Here is a 6,041-nt window from a genome sequence, read left to right as displayed (position 1 = left end):
TAGACATTAGCATTGAGATGTGCTCAGTTTAAGAAAGATCATGTCCTAAAACAAGTCTTTTTTTAGATTATTTCATTTTCCTCACTTGCTTCTTTATCACTCTATTGCTTTTCTGGATTATAAGCACTTGTTTTGTAGCGTTTTTCTCCTCCACATCTGAATGGGATAACAGAACAAAAGACATCTTTGTCGACATTGGCAAAGGAAACACGTTGGTTTGTCTAATCCATGATAGCTCCAGTAGTTTCTAAGAAATCCTATAAGAAAACAACTGATTTCAATCGAAATTTTACGTCGATTTATATTCGATGCAAATTTACATTACATTTACGTCGAATTTACGACGTCAACAAATTTCATCGTAAATTCGACATAAATACTTTGGTCGTAAATTAGTCGTAAATTTACGAAGATATTACGATGAAATCACGACGATATATAATTTCATCGTAATTGTGACGTAACGGTTACATCGATTTTACGAGGAATTGAATTTTTCATTATTTCGATGTAATGTCGATGTAAAAATTTTTTCAATGCAAATCCGATGTAAAATTTCAATGCAAATCTGTTGCTACACAAACAAAAATTCTATAAATACCTACCCCCCCCCCCCCTCACTTCTATCATAATTCTACCAAAATAATTTTTTGAGTCTTTGAGTTTTTGAATATAATTTTTATGAGTTTTACTTTGTTTTAGTATCAAAAACAAAGTAAAAAATAAAAGTTAAATTTTTTTAAATGTCCATATATGATCTACAAAAATGGATGTATATGCGTGAAGATTTAGAGGGAAGGTTGATGGAAGAATATAAGAATGGGCTAAAAACTATTCATGTACCAGGCCGGCAATATGCAAACAACCATAGAAAGCGGAAAGATATTTTGTCTTTGTCTTAATTGCAAGAAAAGGAAACATATTCTAATAGAAAAAGTGTGGAAGCATTTATTAAATCAAGGGTTTATGTCGTAGTACTTTATTTGGTATCAACATGGAGAGGGTTATAGTGAAAGTATTTTGTGGCCAGCTGGTAGGAATACTGGGAGTGGTAGTATTCAAGATGAAGGCCACGCGCGGTGATAATTTAAATGCATCAAATTATTATCAAAGTAGTCATGAGCATCAGTTTGAGGGTCAAAATCATGATAGGATGCAGGACATTGTTATTGATGCATTCCAAATCCACGAGTTTGAAGCACTACGATCTCATGGTAAGCGGTTATTAAAGTGGCTCCACAGGGTATAATTGATGGTGTAGATCTGCCATTTATGCAACAAGATACATGCATTGACATCACTGAACCATATGAAGAAAATATTCTTTTAATTGATCCACGCAATAGAGAAGTTGAAGATCTACCCGATGACACCAAAGAAGAAGAAAATTTAGATGAATTTGATGAGAGTGAGGATGACGATGATTTAGACAATGATGACCAAAACACATTATCAGATGAATCTGAATGATAAATAAAATTTTGTTGGCTTTGTGTTTGTAAAGAATATTGATTCTGTTTTAGATGAGATTACTTAAACTTATACAGTGTTCTTAGTAAGAATTTTGATTTTGTAGTCAACTGTTTGACTTTTACGTCGAATTTACGACGAAAAGTAACAGTTTGTCATAAATTTGACGTAACATTGTTTCTATCTTACGTCAAATTTAACAAATCATAGAAATATAAAATTTTCACCTGATTTAATGTTAATGTCAAGTTAACATATCCTTGTGTAATTATTTCACAAATAAAAATGGAATTTAAAAGGGAGAACTAGCATACCCTATGTTAGGGTTCAGAGATTACATCAATTTTACATCGATTAAATACAAATCGTCCTAAATTCGATGCAAACTCTGAACCTTAACATAGGGTATGCTAGTTATCCCCTTTAAACTCCATTTTGTTTGTTTAAATCTATTACATTTGTTTATAGGTAATATAAATCATAAAACAAAAAGGAAAAATTGTACAAGTATAGATTTGAACGTTTATGTCGAATTTACGATGATTTGGTTTTATCGTCGTAAATGCGACAGTAGAATACGTCGCATTTACGACAAATTTCACTAAATCGTTGTAAGTTCGACATAATAGGCAACTACTAAATTTTGTAAACATCATTTTCAATGGTTTCAGAATGATTATATTCTTCAAACGAGCATGATATAATTTTTTACAAAGTAAATACTACTTTCTGATAAAAAAAAATTACAAAAAGTATATAGAATAGATGTTATCAAGTGATCTCACTAGATATTTGTATACAGGAATGGAATTATATATATATGACGGATTTAGTTATTTGTATATAGAATGGATTAGTTATGATATAATAGAATTATTAAATTTGTTTTTTTAATGTTTTTCAGATATGGCCCGTGTAAGATGCATTATATCAGTTCTTGAGCGATGGTGGTACTTCCAGATCGACGGCGAGCACCAACGTTCAGGAGATGTCGGAGTCTTCAGTCGGAACCCAGCACGTTCCCGAATCTTTGAGAACCGCGCCGCCTCTGCCGCCACCTCCCCCGCTGGCAGAACCCGAGCAATGGCCTCCCCATTGTATGCTCGATATACGGTGGACGATCTCCTTGTCCAACCGGGTTGGACAAACTTACCGAAGTTAGTTTCGACCCGACCACCAAAGACCTATTGGTACGTTTTTTTTACATATTTTTCTCAATTATATATATTTTTCAAAAAAATCAACCTTTAACTTAATATTGTTTGTAGGTTCAGCATTGATACTTGCGTGTTCCGGAGCGTAGCAGACACAATCAAGAGCTATTTTATTGAACCGCACTACAATTGGAGTAAAGTTTCCATGCAGACTTTTGACACTTGGTTCAAGTGTTTTGCGGTAATTTTTTTTAATTGTTATTAGTTTTCAATTTATCATATATAATTACATATATTTAATGTTTTTTCAATATTGTTTTTTTTTAACAGAAAAAGTGGAACTGGGGCGTCAAGATTACGGAGACGGTGAGGTCGGCCTTCAGGAAGAAGGCGATGAAGCGTCTCGTCAACACCATCTCCGATTGGAAGCACAAGTGGGATGTCGACGGGGACGATGCCAAGCCCGCTCCCATGACTATGACATGTTGGAACAAGCTTAAAGCGTATTGGGTCGACCTCCACGCAAAGATATAATACTCACGCCGGATGGTCAGAAGTCAGTAACAATGCATACTTTTGGCGAAACAGCTTTTGCAGACAGACGCCGGTTGATGATAAGTTAAACTTTTTGGTTTCAAATTATTTTATGAATTATCATAAAATGACTATTTAATTTTGGTATTTTCTTTTGTAGGCTGAAGCAAACGGAGGAGAACTTCCTCCTATGACCAAGGTCTTCGAAGAGACTCAACAAAGGAGAGACGGGTCTTTCGTGGATACTCGATCGGAGCGGGTCTATAATGAGGCGAAGGCAAAAATTGCGGAGTGTCAAACTCAGATCTCACTAGACGTTCCTTTGACCGTCCTCGAGCAAGATCGGATCTTCGAAGAGGTAATTCCCTTTTTAAAAATTTTCATTAATATTTTTTATTCAAATTTTTCAATTCTATAACATTATAATTTCAAATATTTATAGGTTGCTCCGAGGAAGAAGGATTGGATTTTAGAGATGGTTCAATCCAGGATTGTGTGATCGCGTCTTCTAGACGGATTCTCGAGGATCTGGTGGTCTTGCGGCAACAGCTAGAGGTCTCCAACACAGATATCACGACTTTGCGGGCTGAGCAAGTCGTGCAGTGCCGGGAAATCCACGAGATGAACAACTTATTCGATATTATTGCATCCAGCAACACAATGTTAGAAGCCGCATTGAAGGAGAAGGAAAGGCGTCAGCGGGAGGAGTGGGAGCAGCAGCAACAGCATTAAGGGTCCACTTCGGCTCCATGGAGTGGTACCGGCGAGGACCAGCCACCGTCTACCGTCAATGATGACGGGAATATTAGTATAGACGATTTGTAATAAATTTAAATGAAACCTAGTTTTTTATTTTATATTTTTGTAAGTATTTTTGAATTTATTTGAATTTAATTTTTTTGAATCTTATTTTAATTATTTTTTTTTTTGAAAATCAACCTAAAGTCGACGTAAGTTACCAACCAAATTATATCGAATTATTTACGATGATTTTACATTGAATTCTTTATGTCGAACAATTTAAGTCGTCTTTGTTTACATCGAATTCCCGTCGATTTGTTACGATGATCTTACATCGATACAAATTTTATAAATCTTTATTTCGATTTTTTATTTATCGGGATATCAATGTAAAATAGATATAAATTTATATCAAAATTACGTCAGTTTTGTGATGGCATTATAATCATCGTATACTTGACGTAAACGTTGCATCAAAATTACGACGATTATAACGCGTCGAATTTACGACGATTCAAAATCCTCGCTAATTTTACGTCAAATTTAAGACGATCATCAGTTTACGACGCTCGATTTACGATGAACCAAAAATAGACGGTAATTCGATGTAAATGCCTATTTACCACGATTTTATATTGATTTTGGCCGACATAAAACGACAGTTTTCTTGTAGTGGAAAACCAAATCCCAGGATAACCAGATTTGAATCATTTTTTGTCTTGACAATGTAGAAGTCGACTGGGACAATGCAATCTCCAACGCTCATAGGAATATCATAAACTACTCCTCTTGGTGTTGCACTTGATTCATCAGGGAAGCTGATCTTCATTTTGGTCTTGTAGATATGCTTAATTTCAACTCTCAAAGCAGTTGCTTTGGAAAAAAATGTTGAGACAAATTTCAGAATCATAGAGAACATTAGTGAATTTAACTCCTTTAATGCTACAAGAAATAAAAAAAATTGACATTGGTCTTCAATCTTATAAAGAGATCAAATGGGTCTTCCTTTTCTAGCATTGGTGAAGAGATCTTCTATCTCTGGGATAAACTTCTTAGAATTTGGTTCTTGGGGTAGATGGTTTAAAGTCTGAGTAAGATTCACAGTAAGAATCTGCAATATCATGGCATAGGTAGGAATCTACATATGGCATTCTTATCTTCTCATTTTTTTAGCTTTTCTGGCTTGTAGAACATGTTGTGTCTTCGTCATAAGTCATGATCATCTGGTAGGGTGAAGGGGTGATATGTTCTTCTAAACTAAGGGTAATATTTGGGAGTCGAACATCCGGAGTGCAAGTGGTTTTCTTTAGAGAATGAGTTTTAGTAGTCAGGAGTTGAGGTAAAGCTAGAAAGGGCTCTAGATCGACTGTAGGTCCTAGAGGTGCGGTGGGACAAGCATTCACCACGGCTGGACAGTCTGTGACTGTGGTGGACAAGGGCACTAGATCGGCTGCAGGTCTTAGAGGGCGCGGTGGGATAAGCATTAACCACGGCTGGACAGGCCATGACCGCGGTTGACAAAGGTTCTACCACGGATGAGAGGCTCGCAACCATGGTTGAGGAGTTCAAAGATGTTTTTCTTGAATTATCTTCTTTCTTATCCCGAATGAGTTCATTGCAGTTATGTTGATCATGAGAGTATAATTCATGTTTGCATCTGTTTCTCTGGCCTTATTCTCGAGTATGCTGAGGCAAGATTCAATCTCTTGCAGTTCATCGTCAGTTCTTTCTCTATAACTTACTGTTAATTCTAGTTTGCTGAAATTTCACAAAGATATAAAGAAAGGAAAAAAAACCCTACAGCGACAATCTACTCTGGTGAGAACTAAGTCTGGTAGAAGAACCTACTATAATACTGCTAACGAGATGCAGAGTCTTAAAACCACAATGCCAGAGCATCCTTAAACTTTGGAATATGTCTTTTTGCGGAGCAGGTATTCTGTTTTTCACGATCAATCCTCTTGAGCAGCTCTGCTGCCGGTGTGTGAACTCCCTTATAGATCCAAGCATTTCTTTCTTAATTGCAATATATTGTAAATTACTTCCTGAGATGAGATGAGTCTAAGAGAGGCCGGAAAAGTTTTATATGTTGGGACAAGCATCCATTCAAGGAAATGATGCCAAGTACTGAATCTAATGTAA

The sequence above is a fragment of the Eutrema salsugineum genome, unplaced genomic scaffold (genome assembly GCF_000478725.1).
Source record: "Eutrema salsugineum unplaced genomic scaffold, Eutsalg1_0 scaffold_12, whole genome shotgun sequence".
NCBI lineage: Eukaryota > Viridiplantae > Streptophyta > Magnoliopsida > Brassicales > Brassicaceae > Eutrema > Eutrema salsugineum.
This window is presented reverse-complemented; position numbering follows the sequence as displayed.